We start from the raw sequence: 14,715 nt of genomic DNA on the forward strand, positions 1-14,715 counted from the left end.
CTAGTCTTCTGCCCTGATCCAATGACCAAAGATTGCGATTTGTAACGATGTATCCAACTGTTTAGGGCTGTGTATCATCCTAGCCCACGGGCGTGCTACGTTCTGTACCGGCTTTTAATTAACTATCACAAGCTGCACAGGCCTTTGTTAACTATTGCGATCTAAAGTTGTAAGCCGCGTTCCAATTTGCATATTGCAACACCTGCATTTGGCTCCACTTTTTATACTAGTCCACTGCCTGTTATTGCTATGTTTTGCTGATTCACTCTGCTCCAGAGACTGCCTAACTTGACTCTACTAAACCGCCAGATTATGTATACCACCAACTACACTACAGTAAGTCGCTGGCTCTTGACAACAGCCTATCTCCTATTTACCACGTTGGTCGACAGTACTCAGACAGAGCATACAAGTCTGTGTGATGCCCCAGGAGATCAAACCCACTATCTTCTTGCCATCCCTGAAATACAACATACCTCATCTTAATATCAGACCAACATTATTTGTACCCGAACTAAAACAAAAGTCCTAGGTGCTACAGCTCGATCCAAACCAAAACGACCGACTCACTAAACATACCTACTCCCAGCCAATGGATTAAACAATATGCCATGAAACCTACCCCCAATCAACCATGTCCTATCGGAGAGAGAAATAAAAGATTAGGCTCTAGAATTACTAGTCACTTTCCCTCACTGGCTAAACCTCAGGAAAAACCTAACCTCTAAGCTAAATAGATCCAGAGGTAACTTCAGGAAAAATTAAAATTCCACCATCCCGTCCCAGCCCACTAGCCATCCTATCAGAGGGGCCTTAATAAACGCCAGACCGATGGTTGCACACGCCACAGACGTAGCGGACATCATTAACTCTGGAGAACTAGATTTCTTAGCTATATTCGAGACTTGGCTCCATGGTGCAGCAGGACCATCTCTATTATTGGCTATTCCCGATTCATATACCATCATAAGAGCTGATAGAGCAACAACAACAAAAGGAGGAGGCATTGCCTTCATCGCTAAAGCGAACTTACCACTGGGAGTAACCACCTCTCCTATGGTAAAGTCTTGCGAATTACTCACGGTTAAATTAGCCACATCCAAGTCAAGTACTGTGACCATTCACCTAATATACAGACCTCCATGCCCTGCTGGGTCCTTTGAGGATGATGGCATTACCCTATTTTCAGCCAATACCAAACCCTCTTCACAAATACTCTTGCTAGGTGACTTTAACCTGGGCTACCCGGACCCTAGCGACCAATCGGCAAAAGCACTTGCTGACGCCTTAACAGAGTTAGGACTTTCACAAAGAGTCAACCTACCCATGAGAAAAGTAGAATATTAGACTGGGTAGCCAACCTCAACTGTGAAACTTCAATCACCTCTATCGAACCACAGACATGGACTGACCACTATCTTGTATCCTTCACTATTCCAGCCAAGCAAGTACCCATCAAGCCTAACCCGATTGTTCCTGGTAGGGAGAGGTGGAGCTAACGGAATATCACTACCAACAAAAACGTATGCCTCTCCTGATCCCTACCTTGAACGCATCCTCCAACCTACTAGACCCTGCTGAATTAGTAGACTTATACAATACTACTATTACCCAAGCATTAGACAATATTGCCCCACTTAAATTGAGAAAAAGCAAACCCAAAGCACACCTCAATACTTGGTTCACACCTCAGTTAAGTTTTAAGATTATAGAAAAGAAAAATGGAAACTATCTGGAAATATCTACCATTGAAAGAAAATAATGACAATGCGAATGAAATATCTTCCAAATACAAAGCAGAAATACTGCGTACCAACCGCGAAACCTACAAACGACAGGATCCAAAAAGCCAGCTCCAACACGAAGGAAATTTTTGTGATCCTTAGGGAAATGGAATCTCCCATTCTCCCGAATGACTCTTGCTCCAACGATAAAACATGGGGTACAAGCATCCAAAAGGCTTTATCTAACAAAATCGCCACGCTCCAAAATAAAATAGCTGAAAAAAAGACAACCTCTCCAAATCAGAAGCATACCAGAGACCTCAAAAACACCCCATTAACTTGCAGCTGGAATTTAAATTCACGCAAGTTTCCACCTTGGAGGTTGAAAAGATCATAGCATTGCTTAAACCTTCAAGATGCCATGGTGACATGTGCCTGGCCCAAATAATTAAAGAAGCCTCCAGAGACCTTGCCCCATTTATAACTAAACTAATAAATGCCTCATTCCGCACCTGCAAGGTACCCAAGATGCATGGGTCTTACCACTACTAAACAGACCTTCCAGGATTTTGTGGCATGAAATGGCAAATTTTGCGGCACAAACCTTTATTTATTGCGGCATTTTTGCAGGACATTTTGTATTAACTGGAGGGTGTAAGATTGCCACATTGCAGGAAATGGGCAGAGTGCAAGGCTACAAGAGAGCCAGGGTATCATTATTATGTATCTTTTGTATTAATTTAATAGGAAGAGTCCCAGATGTCTCTGGCTTGGCAGAACAGTGTTTGATTTGGCTACATTTTGGTTTAATGTGCATGCCTATTTAACAGTATTAACTAAATTGATCATTATCAGTTGTAATGCTGAAAAATATTCCCCTTCTATGTTCTCCAATCCCCCAAACACCCACACACCTCTCTCACCAACACACATCACACATCTCATCTACTCCCCATCACAACTTGCATTCCTGAACCCCTCCCTCTGTCATACAAATACTCACATGCTATGTCACACTGTCAAGTCACAATTTGCACTGCCCATCCCCTGCCACACCCCAAATCATACTCCCAACTCACACCTTACACTCAATTCCTCCCGCAATATACAATCCTTCAATCTTTTGTGCTGCTTCTGCATCCTTTTTCCATTCTATCACACTCTTCCCTCATCCTTTTTCCCAGTCTGCAGCTCACTGCCTCTTTCTGGCCAACCGCATCCTCTCTGCTTTCTGGCTCACTGACCACACACTCACTCTACTTTCTGTACCTCCACTCGCTCTCAGATTTCGGGCCCACCGCATCACTGCTTCCTCTGCTCTCTTGTGCACCGCTTCCTCCTCCGACCCACTGCTCTCCCTCTGCTTTCTTGCCTATCACTTCACATCTCACCCATCACTCTCCCTCTCCTTTCTCTCTCATAGTGTAACCATTTTATTTTTTTTTTAAATGTACATTTTGACCCATATCCTCAAAGAATGGAGCATTTAAAAATAGAGCCGAGGATATGCTATTATTAGACAACCCATTTTTGGAAATGAGCAGGTAACCTTATTCTCAAAGGTGACCGGCGCATTTCCACAGGCTTGAGCTGTAGCGCAAATTGGGCGCTGGCCAGCTGCCTTGAATGGTGTTCTGGGTTGTTTGACCGAAGTGTAATTATTTGTGGCGTAATTGTCCATAGTCCATTTCGCCGCAAATTGATTTGCACTTCAGCCAAACAACCCAAAATGTACCTTTCACCACCACCCCCTCCCCTACTTAACTGCTTGGTCGCTGCCGCTTCCCCTGCAACCCTGCATTGTCAGATCCGTCCCTCTAACGCGGGTCGGATCCGACTCCACAGGCTCCCTTTTTCGTTATTTTTATTCTGTCCCCGCCTCCAATTTTGAGGAAGTGGGGGGGAACACCCCTGCAACTCCCTAACCCAAATAATACTTAACTTGGAGAGCAGGTGACACACCCACAACACATGTTCGGTATTTATAAAAAAAATCGAATAGTACTGGACGAAATAGGTCAAATTGTACCATTCGATCCATTTGTCATCAAAATGGGTAGTACCTTAGAATCGCTCTCCCAACATTGTTCTGCAAGCTCCCAGCGCCTTTCACAGGGACAGGCCTTTCAGGGGCCTGCCACTTTAAAATGAGACCCAAAAAATGCATTTTTATCCTGTTTGAGGAACAGAAATGCAAGCGACACAGCAGCGGTTCATACCTTAAAAGAAAAGCATGATGGGGTCAGGAAAGTCCCTGTCATGCAGTGACACCCCCACATCCTGTGCGCGTAGGGTTGCCTACAATTTCTGCACATGTGCATCTTGCTTGGAAATGAGTGATGCGATTTTAAATTGGCAGAAACGCCACTTTATTTGATCAAGGAGGTGAAAAAGGCCATCTGAAAGGGCGCGCATATAAAATGTCCCATTCATGTGTCCCTTGTGGATTGGGCTGCTCTTTTTTTTGGCGCAAGTGATAAGATGTGTTGGCGCATTTCATTTCTTGTGAAAAAAAAAAAAGTAGAGAACCTGCCGCCCCGTGTAATTTTTGTTTAAACAGTCATTTTTGCACATTATTATTATTATTATTATTTTTTTTTTTAAGGTGCTGTTTTTGCAGAAAACAGCCGTTTTCACAGCATTTTGCGCAAAACGGCTTTGTGGCATTTTGCGGGATCGCAAAATCGCTATAAACTGGAGGATCTGATAAAGAAATCAACACTGAACGCTTCTATCCCAACAAATTACTTCCCTATTACCACGGTCCCGTTCTTGCTCAAAATAATAGACAAGGCTGCTTACCTCCAGATCCAGAGGTATCTTGAGACCAACAACCCCCTAGGATTAAGACAATCTGGCTTTAGACCACTTCATGGCACAGAAACAGCCCCGATAGATTTGAAATTATAAATCGACCATGCGCCTTACGTCTACTTCTAGACCTGTCAGCGGCGTTTGATCTGGTGGACCACAAAATCCTTTGTGAACACATATCATCCACGGCTAACTTCTCCCAAGAAGCCTTAGACTGGATCCAATCTTTTCTCAGCAACAGATTTACGAGAGTCTTCTCTCTGTGTGCTGCTGCCATAACAACACCGATCACATGTGGAGTACTGCAAGGTTCCTGTGTCTCTCCGACCATGTATAACATATTTACCAAGCTCCAGTCTGATGACTTAGACCATCTGGGTGTCATCTACAATAACTATGCAGATGATACTCATACCTCTTTCGGGCAACTACAAAACAAAACAGACCTCGCCTTAGTAAATAAATTGTACACAATCATTCAGGCATGGATGGCAGCCCACAGCCTATGCCTGAATGAAGATAAAACCGAGATTCTAATACTAGGAGCCCAGGCCAACCTCAATAAACAGGATGAGCAATACACATCTTTCAGCATTGATGGTATTGTGATTAAAGTTGCAAAGGAAACTAAAACGCTAGGATTTTATTTCAACTACCTTGAACATGCGCAAACTAGTTAACGCAACAGCCTCAGCCTCAGCGTATACGTGCAAGTTGATTGATGCTTGCAAACCTTACCTTTGTACCAATAGTTGCTTCACACTATCGAGAGCCCTTACCCTATCTAAACTTGATTATTTCAAAGCCCTCTACACAGGTGCTAGCAAATATATCACGAACAAACTCCAAATATTGCTCTAAGAACAGCATTAAGCATCCAGAGAAGAGACCATATCTTGGAAGATAGAAGACAATACAAATGGCTGCCCATCAGGGATAGGATTCAACTCAAAATAGTCTCCATTACTCTTAAATGCCTGAACAACAATGCTCCACAGTACGTAAGAGAAAAGATCATCAAAAAAAACAGTGTCACGGCCTACAAGAGCGACTAATTCCTATTGCATCGCAGCCCCTCGATTCAACTTGAAGAAAGCCGGCGTAACAGCTTCCTTGTGCAGGGAGCTTTATTCTGGAATGCCCTTCCTCTTCACCTACGAATTGACCAGACCTTCCTAAATTTCAGAAAGAACACAAAAAATTGGCTAGCTATGAATGACATCTAACTCTACTGATTCTTACACTACTTTGCTGTCGCTCTTTGCCATGCCCATGTAATGTACCTACTTTATATTCTGAAGAAGTCATTTCCATACTCGCTGAATATGCAATTGTATGACCGCACTTTTGGCTATGCATTTATGTATGTAATTGAAGCCAACAAAAATATATGGAATGCGCCCAGATACAATACTTGCTGAATATGATACTGGATGACTGTAGCATTTGCTATGTATTTATGTATTTAACTGTAACCAACAAAGATGCATGTAACGCGCCTAGATACCGTAGGGTGTAGTGCGCTTTATAAATAAACAATCTATCTCTGTCTATGCCTTCACATTTCATGCTTAGGCTTACATGGATGAGACTAGTCGTTCTTTTGTGGCTGGTGAAACGTGATCGGGAAACTACCCAAATGTGCACCTTAGATGAAGGTGTACATAGGGCACAAGTTGACCCTTGGTATGTATGCCCGCACGCCAATGCTTCCCATACATTTGTTTACTATTTACTGCCATACACTTCCTGTATTGCCCGCTGAATACCGCCCCGATCTGTGTGCACAGGCTATTTGTGTCCCTTTGATCCCATCGCAACACCTTTCAGATCTTCTAGCATTAGTCGTCCACAAGTACCTGCTAATCCGGAGCCGTGCGATGTTTTTTTGTCTTAGGCTTTCTCTTTATCCTCCGTCAGCAACGGAGAAAAGTTTCCACTACAATCCCGCCCTTTAGATATTTTGAACGAAGCGCCTACCCTTTCGCTGTAGTGACTAGAGAAACGGTCCTAGCAACGTGCACCCATCACGTGACTTACACTTTTGCGGAAATAACGCACTACCTCGCAGGATAATACGCCCGTAGCGACTAGTTCCTATCCGAGAAACGGACCGTAGCAACGCTACGCCTCCCCTTCATCACGTGGGTTTCGCACGAGCGGCAAGGCAAGTAGGGCAAAGCGTTGGTCCAGCGGGAGAGATTCCTTTGTTATAAAGAACAATTCATATAGTTCATTGTTATTTGGTGCAAACCTGTTATTTGTTGCTTCAAATTGGTTCATACCTACATACATTTGAAAATCAAAAACCCTGAGCTGTATGCCCCGCCCACAGCCACACTAGACTCCGCCCTTTTGCAAACGGCTACTCCCACCCGCCAAAAAGGTAAACACGGTAGTTGTAGCTAACATTAGAAACACGTTTGCAGTTTGCACTTTACAGTGGAATGCAATACATTTCATTCAATTGGCTGTCATGTTGACGTATCCTGGACGACGGGGGCGGGAGGGACCCCGGGCGGGAAAAGAAGGGAAGTGACGCGGGAGGGGCGGGGCGAGTTAGTTAATGTTGAGGCACGAATAAAGAAGGAAGTTTACAGCACCGCTCCGTGTCGGCCTGTTATTGCCGCGACCTGCGCTCGCTCCCTCACCGAGGCCTGGGATACCACAATGGCGACGAGGATGGGATTCTGAGAGGCAGGGTCCCCGGAGACGAGCGCCGTGCATCGGCACGCAACAGCGACGAGAACGTCCGCCGACCGACGCCCACAGCAGCCCAGAAGTGAGGGGTGTCGCCGCAGCGTCGGGCGTCGCGGAACCTGACAGGAACCTGGCAGACAGGACGGAGAGAAGATCCGGGCCGCGACGGTGAGCACGGAGAAGCAGGCGAGCGCACGTGCGCGTAGTGATACGCGGCAGGATACGGTGCCGGCTCAAGCACAAGGGGCCAGGCCCACGCCAGAGCGCTTCAACAGGCGTGGTGCTCATCGATGGTGCTCGTGCCTCCTAAGGCGGCCATCACACCACGACAGCGGAATCCCGCGTAAGGAAGCCACGCTCCCAGCACCATGTCTAATCAGGATGCAAACCAAGGTGCGGGAGCTGCAGGAAATGGGCCCCCAGCACCCCTAGACCAAATGCTAGATCACGTGCCCTACCAACTGCCGGACACACTGGCCGCCCAGATGCCTGGAGCCTTTGACGTGACGAACACGAGCAACATGGGCCCCAGGTGGACCAAATAGATTCGAGACTCCGCCACCCGAGACATCATAGACGAAATGCCCCAGGACTCCATAGACTCCATACAAAAACTAAAGGACGCCCTAGCAGCATACTTCGCGCCTCACACCAATGTCGACTATGAAAGGCACCTGTTCCACATCACAAAGCAGGCAAAAGGGGAGACCATGGACGCGTATGTAATGTGACTCCGCACAAAACTCAAGCACTGTGACTTCGCAAACTATTCGAACACTGAAGCCCTCAGGTCGCAAATAATATCAGGGTGCGAGTCCCAAACATTCTGCAGGAAATTGCTCCAGAAGTCCCGCACGCTAGAGGAAATACTGGCATTGGCCAGGGTCGAAAGAGCCATCGACTGTCGAGTAGAAAGTTTCGGGAGCACACCATTGGGCGAAAATTTGAACAAACTACACCTAGAGAAAAGGACAGAAGAACTATTCTGCTACAAGTGTGGATTCGAATATCCCCACGAAGGGACATGCCCGGCTGTAGGACAACGCTGCACCACATGCGGTGAAGAAGGCCATTTCAAAGCGGTGTGCAGACTGTTCAGGGATCGAGGGAGAGAGAGGCCCCGAGACAGCACCACTCGCTCGAGGAATCGATATGGGGGAACACCGAGCACCCACTCGACCCAAAGTAACACCTCCAACCCTCCAAGTCAACCCGGAAGTGACCAGAGAGAGAAGGACTCCGGCGACGACCGCCAAAAGCGGAGAGAAAGGAGAAGATTCGTGATACGGGCCAAACCCGAAAGAAGATCAAGACGCCACGTCCGCTATCTAGTCGAACAATCCCCCACAGAATCAGACCCTAGTTCTTCCGGGAGTGATCACAAAAGGAAGGCGTACGTTTACGCTTTAGGAAATCCCACAGCCACCGCTCATAGCCCCACCCTCATCATCAAGCTGCAGGAAAGACCAACGGAATTCCTCATCGATACTGGCGCCACCGTCAACGTGGTGAGTGAACAGGTGTACGCCGAACTAACCCCGAAACCAAAGCTCCAGCCAGCCACCGTTGATATCTATGCCTATGGTGCGAAAACTCCCCTCAAGTGCGTAGGAAGGTTCAGTGGGCTATGCCGATACAAGGGCCAAGAGATGAAAGTCCCAATCCACGTCCTGGCCACCGAAACGGACAGCGGATGTGTCCTGAGTTTCAAGGCCGCCGCAGATATGGGCCTGATACACATCTTATACAACATTATGGTTCACAAGTACATCGACCCGATTGACATGATCAACAACTTGTACCCAAAAATATTCAGAGGGGTTGGAAAACTCAAGAACCGACAAGTAAAATTACACATAGACGACTCCATATGCCCAGTGGCTCAGCCCTACCGAGGGATCCCTGTCAACATCCAACAAAAGGTGGAGGATGAGTTAAAGAAATTACTGGAACAGGACATCATTGAAAAGGCCTCGGGAGCAACCACCTGGGTTTCTCCCATCGTCCCCGTCCCGAAGAAGGGATCTGAAACCATCAGGTTGTGCGTCGACATGAGACGTCCCAACCAAGCAATCCGCAGGGAAAGATACCCTGCGCCACGCATAACGGACATGATACATCTGCTAAACGGAGCCAAGGTTTTCTCAAAACTAGACCTCCAGAAGGGATACCATCAGCTGGTCTTACACCCCGAGAGTCGCAACATAACCACATTTGTCACCCACGTTGGGTTATTCAGATACAAAAGGCTGAGCTTTGGGGTGTCATCAGCCGCAGAGATCTTTCAAGCTGAGGTCCATAACATCATAAAGCACATCCCCAACTGCCTCAACTACTCGGATGACGTTCTGGTGTTTGGGACTGACGTAAAGAGCCATGATGAAACCCTCATGAGGGTGTGTAAAGCTCTACACGATGCAAACCTCACACTCAACAAGGACAAGTGCGAGTTCCGGAAGAGCACGCTAAAATTCTTTGGCCACGTGTTCTCAGAGGTGGGGATGACCCCAGATCCGGACAAAGTCTCAGCCCTGAATGACACAGCTGCACCACTCAATGTGTCAGAACTTCGCTCGTTTCTAGGCCTAGCCAGCTACTGCAGCAGGTACATCAAGGATTTTGCCTCGGTCAGTGAACCCTTGCGGAAACTAACACACCAGAACGAGAAATTCGAGTGGACCGGTGCATGTCAAGAAGCTTTCGAAACCATCAGGGAGAGGGTTGCGAAAGCGGAAAACATGGCCTACTACGACCCCAACCGGAGAACAGAACTAACAGTGGACGCCAGCCCAGTGGGATTAGGGGCCATCCTGGCTCAAGTTGATCCCAAAGACCCACAACAGAGACACGTGGTTGCCTATGCCAGCCGCAGCTTATCCGCCACTGAACGAGCCTACTCCCAGGCTGAAAAAGAAGGACTAGCGGTGGTGTGGGCATGTGAACACTTCCACTTATTCCTGTATGGAAAGCCATTTCAGGTGGTCACCGATCACCAGGCGCTCCTGTTTCTCTATGGCAATCCCCAAGCCAAGATGCCCCCTAGGATCGCCCGGTGGGGGCTACGCCTGCAGGATTACGCTTTCAACATCATTCACAGACCAGGGAAGGGTGAAAACCCGGCTGACTTCCTGTCGAGGAGACCGAGGGACGAGAGCAGACCTGAACCGTCGGTGGCGAACCGCTACCTCAGATACCTGGTTCATCAAACCACGCCGGAGAGGGTTAACACAGAGGAACTGGCAAGAGAAACTGAAAACGACCCTGCATGCCGCATCATATGTGAAGGCCTCACATCTGGACAATGGAGAAGGGCTAAGGAGAGAGGAAAAGCGGCAGGGGGCCAAACATGGGAAGACGTGGAACGACTTCTCCTCGTGAAAGAAGAGTTGGCCGTATCAGAAGACCACCTCCTACTCAAGGACTGCAAGCTAGTGATCCCAGCAACCCTGCGGGAGAAGGTCATCAACCTGGCACACGAGACCCACCGAGGCATTGTCTCCACACAGCGCATGCTGCGCCAAAAGGTGTGGTTTCCACGAATGGATGCCCGAGTGGAGGCCGCCCTGAGAACATGCCCCACCTGCTGCATCATTACCCCAAACCGACATCCGGAGCCACTGCAAATGTCCGAACCTCCGCAGAACATATGGGAAGCGGTGGCCGCCGACTTCTTTGGACCCATCGAGGGGGGGTATGTCCTCGCAGTAATGGATGAGTACTCCCGATATCCAGAAGTACAGATGATCTCGTCCACGGCCACGCATCACGTCGTCCCAGCACTGGACCACATTTTCTCTGCCTACGGAGTGCCCAAAGTACTCAAGACCGATAACGGGGCCCCGTTCTGTGGACATCAATTTGCCAGGTTTGCGGAATACTTGGGGTTCCGACATTGGAAGGTGACCCTGCTTTGGCCGCAAGCAAACGGGATGATCGAACGATTCATGGCCAATCTCAAGCGGGCCTTGCAGATTGCTCGCCTCACGGAACAACCATATGAACAGGTACTCAACCAACTACTGCGGGACTACCGGGGAACGCCCCATAGTACCACAGGGAAGACCCCTGCCGAACTCATGTTTGGGCGCAACCCTCAAACCCGCATTCCCCAAGCAGAGATAAGTGCACCACGCCCGGCGATGGATGCGGAAGTTCGAGAGCGGGATGAAGCAGCAAAGAACAGAATGAAAGAATATACCGACGCCCGCCAAAGAGCCCAGACATCCCAAATAACCATAGGAGATGTGGTGGCCGTTCGACAACCCTCGACCCATAAGCACACGCCTGCATTTCGGGAAGAGCCTCTTCTCGTTACCCAGAGGAAGGGGTCGATGATCACTGCACAAGGCTCCACGGGAGCGATAACCCAGAACTCGTTCCACTTCAAGGAACTCCCACCGCCCGGAACAAGACGCCTGAGCGGCAGGGTACAGGCCCCACCAGAGGAAGAATACAGTGATCAACAAGGAGAGGATCCGTGGGACGCCGACGAATCGGATCAAGATCCAGAAGCCGAGACGGCCGTGAGCAGACCGTCACCAAGGGCTGAGCTGACACGACCACAGCGAGTCCGGACCAGACCTCGCCGGTGGATCGAGGAAATGGACTAGAGACTTGCCAGATCATCGCCTGTTGCGATGAGTGTGATAACGGTTTAAAAAGGGGGGAGATGTCATGTTGACGTATCCTGGACGACGGGGGCGGGAGGGACCCGGGCGGGAAAAGAAGGGAAGTGACGCGGGAGGGGCAGGGCGAGTTAGTTAATGTTGAGGCACGAATAAAGAAGGAAGTTTACAGCACCGCTCCGTGTCGGCCTGTTATTGCCGCGACCTGCGCTCGCTCCCTCACCCAGGCCTGGGATACCACATTGGCTATTCATGACCCATACATGCCAACATTCTCGACCGCCTGGGAAGGAGATTTTGAAACAGAAAGCGGGAGACAGGAATTTCCCCATATTATTGCTTTTGGGGATTTATTTATTATAGGCGGGAGTAAGTAAAAAATAGCAATATTTTTCATCTAAGTCTCCCGCCTAAATTGGGAGGGTTGGCATGTATGATAACCACCCAAATAGAATCGGATGAATGGCATACGCCTGCCATAAAATCAATACACGCACACAAAACCAAAAGGATATTTTCATCAAATAGTGTTTTTTAAAATGTTAAAATGAGTCCACCCTCTGAAAAAAGTTGCATCAGATTGAAAACAGTATTACCGCGTTTGTTTTGCTTAACCTTTCATTCTTTTTGGCCAGTTTGCCTTATGTTTTAGTCGCCCTTCAATTTAGGGCGACTAAAACATAACAGGCAAACTGGCCAAAAAGAATGAAAGCTTAAGGCAAACTGGCCAAAAAGAATGAAAGCTTAAGCAAAATAAGCTCGGTAATACTGCTGGATTGAAAACAGTATTACCGCATTTATTTTGCTCCAATCTGCATTCTTCGTAGTCCCGCCCGGGTCCGCCCACACCTCCAGCCGATTGGATACCGGCAGCAGTCTTTTGTAGCCAATCGGATGGAGGATTGGATGGGACCCGAAAACCCGGAGACCCAGAGAAGAGGCTAAAAACCCGGAGTTTAGGAAGGTATTATTTGGTTTATGGTAAGTCTTAAAGTATTGGGAAGATGGTATTTCTGTGTCTTTTGGGGATATGTAATGAGAATTACAGGGGTGACGCAATATTGGGGAGGGGTATTTCGGCTCAGAGCAAACCATGTTAGTAACCTGCAGGCTAAATAGCTCCTAGCTCCCCTCATTTTCAAACCCTGTCTTTATAAAGGAGGGTCAGGATGGTACTTGTAGGGGAGAATTCTGACTACCTCCAACAAAGGGGCATTTGGCTTTGTAGGAGTGGTTTGGGGTGGTAGCACAGTGCATACATGCCATCTCTCCCGATTTGGGAGGGAGACTCCCGATTTTTCTGTGAAAAATATTGCTATTTTTCACAGTCTCCCACTTAAAATAACTGTAGTCCCAATGCATTCCTTTGGGGAAATGAACGACTCCCGATTTCCCTGTGGGAAGCGCCCTCCCAGGTGCGTCTGAATGTTGGCATGTATGGTATAGATGTTGGATTTGTGGAAGGGGAGTTCTATAGAGCGTCTACAGTATAGGGGTCTACATAACACTTTTAGAAATGTAATGGCAGGTGCAATGTAAGGGGGTTGCAGAATTGGATGTTGTCATTGCTCTTCAGTGGTGTTTTGCAGAGAATACATTAGGATTTGACTGTTCAAGGGGATTTGGATGGAACGTATAGAGAAGGCATCACCTTTGGACCTTTGCAGAACTGTTTAATATGGTGCTTTGTGAAGAGGGCACCTCTATTGGACCGGGCCATAGTGCTTTTGGATGGAGATTTGTAGAGTGGTGGCAGGATTGGACATTTCTATAGGTGTTCTGGGTTCTGCTTTGTAGAAGGCACAAGGATTTGCCCCTTTCAGAAGTGTTGTCTGTGGCTTTGTAGAGAAGCCTCAGGATTGAACTATGCCTGATAGGTTTTGGATGGGCTTTTATATGTGGGGCGGGATTGTACCTTGACAGAGGAGGTTTGGGTGTGGCTTTGGAGAGTGGTAATGTGACTTTGCAAAGCAACTGGCTCAAGCTTTTTAGAAGGGGGATCTGTATGTGCCCATGTCAAGATGTGGTCAGTTGGGTTATTATTTGGGTTGATCTGGACACAGATTTAAAAAAGGTCATGGATTGGACCTTCTGGTTCCGTACTTTTGTTGAGTTGGCATGGGTGGGGCTTTTTTATAGTGGTGTCTTCATGTACCTTTTGTAATGTATTAGCAATTTTCGCAAGTGCAGGGTTTCTAAAAACAATTGAAAGGACCTTGTGAGTATCTCTTTTTCAAGGTAGGGCTGAAGATAAGGTCTGCAAGCAAACATGCTGGCACTCTAGGGGGCATGAGTGGGTGTAGGAACGGGGGACCTCTCTAATGCCACCGTCCACCTCGGGCAGGACTGGCTCTGGATCCCTCCCTGGTAGGAATCTGACCCACAGCTGAGAGGGGTTGTTTGAGGATGTTTTGCCTAGATAATGTCATCCTAGTAGGTAGTGGGGTTTAGGGAAATGTATGTTTTAGAACAGACCTCAGGCGATAGGAGGGAGAGGTCTGTCCAAGGTTGTATGGATGGGAATGGGGAGGTCTAATTAACGAGATGGCTCAATGATAGCCTCTAATTTTTCTTGTGAATCTGCCTACATTTTTGCAGGATAGAGTAGAATTTACTTACATTTTTATGCATATTTTAATGTTGATTCTTTTCCCGTAGAACAAACTTCATGGCAATGGAAACTTCTGAAAATGCTAGCATGCCCCAGATTGAAATTATATTTTTGATTCAACATGAACAAATAGAAGATTAATCATTGCAGATGAAACAGGTATTTACATTTAACCTGTGTGATGTTGACACATTGGTGGAGATCGGGGAGAGTTAGTGTCGGTGGAGGCCACCAAGTACAT

At 47.6% G+C, this 14,715-nt stretch overlaps 2 protein-coding genes across 3 annotated transcripts in view; one reads left to right on the plus strand and one right to left on the minus strand.

The window, feature by feature from the left end:
• NCAPG2 (non-SMC condensin II complex subunit G2) overlaps positions 1-6,536 on the minus strand; it is a 1,155,695-nt gene extending 1,149,159 nt beyond the window's left edge. The window contains exon 1 of the mRNA XM_069647980.1: positions 6,398-6,536. The gene's annotated coding sequence lies outside the window, so the exon portion shown is untranslated. The remainder of the gene's footprint in view (positions 1-6,397) is intronic.
• A 7,983-nt stretch (positions 6,537-14,519) lies between these two features.
• LOC138569737 (uncharacterized) overlaps positions 14,520-14,715 on the plus strand; it is a 117,820-nt gene continuing 117,624 nt past the window's right edge. The window contains exon 1 of one of the 2 annotated variants that reach the window (XM_069647981.1): positions 14,520-14,633. The gene's annotated coding sequence lies outside the window, so the exon portion shown is untranslated. The remainder of the gene's footprint in view (positions 14,634-14,715) is intronic. The other variant, XM_069647983.1, reaches the window with a different exon arrangement.

Source organism: Ambystoma mexicanum, chromosome 2q (genome assembly GCF_040938575.1).
Source record: "Ambystoma mexicanum isolate Mex_15411 chromosome 2q, UKY_AmexF1_1, whole genome shotgun sequence".
NCBI lineage: Eukaryota > Metazoa > Chordata > Amphibia > Caudata > Ambystomatidae > Ambystoma > Ambystoma mexicanum.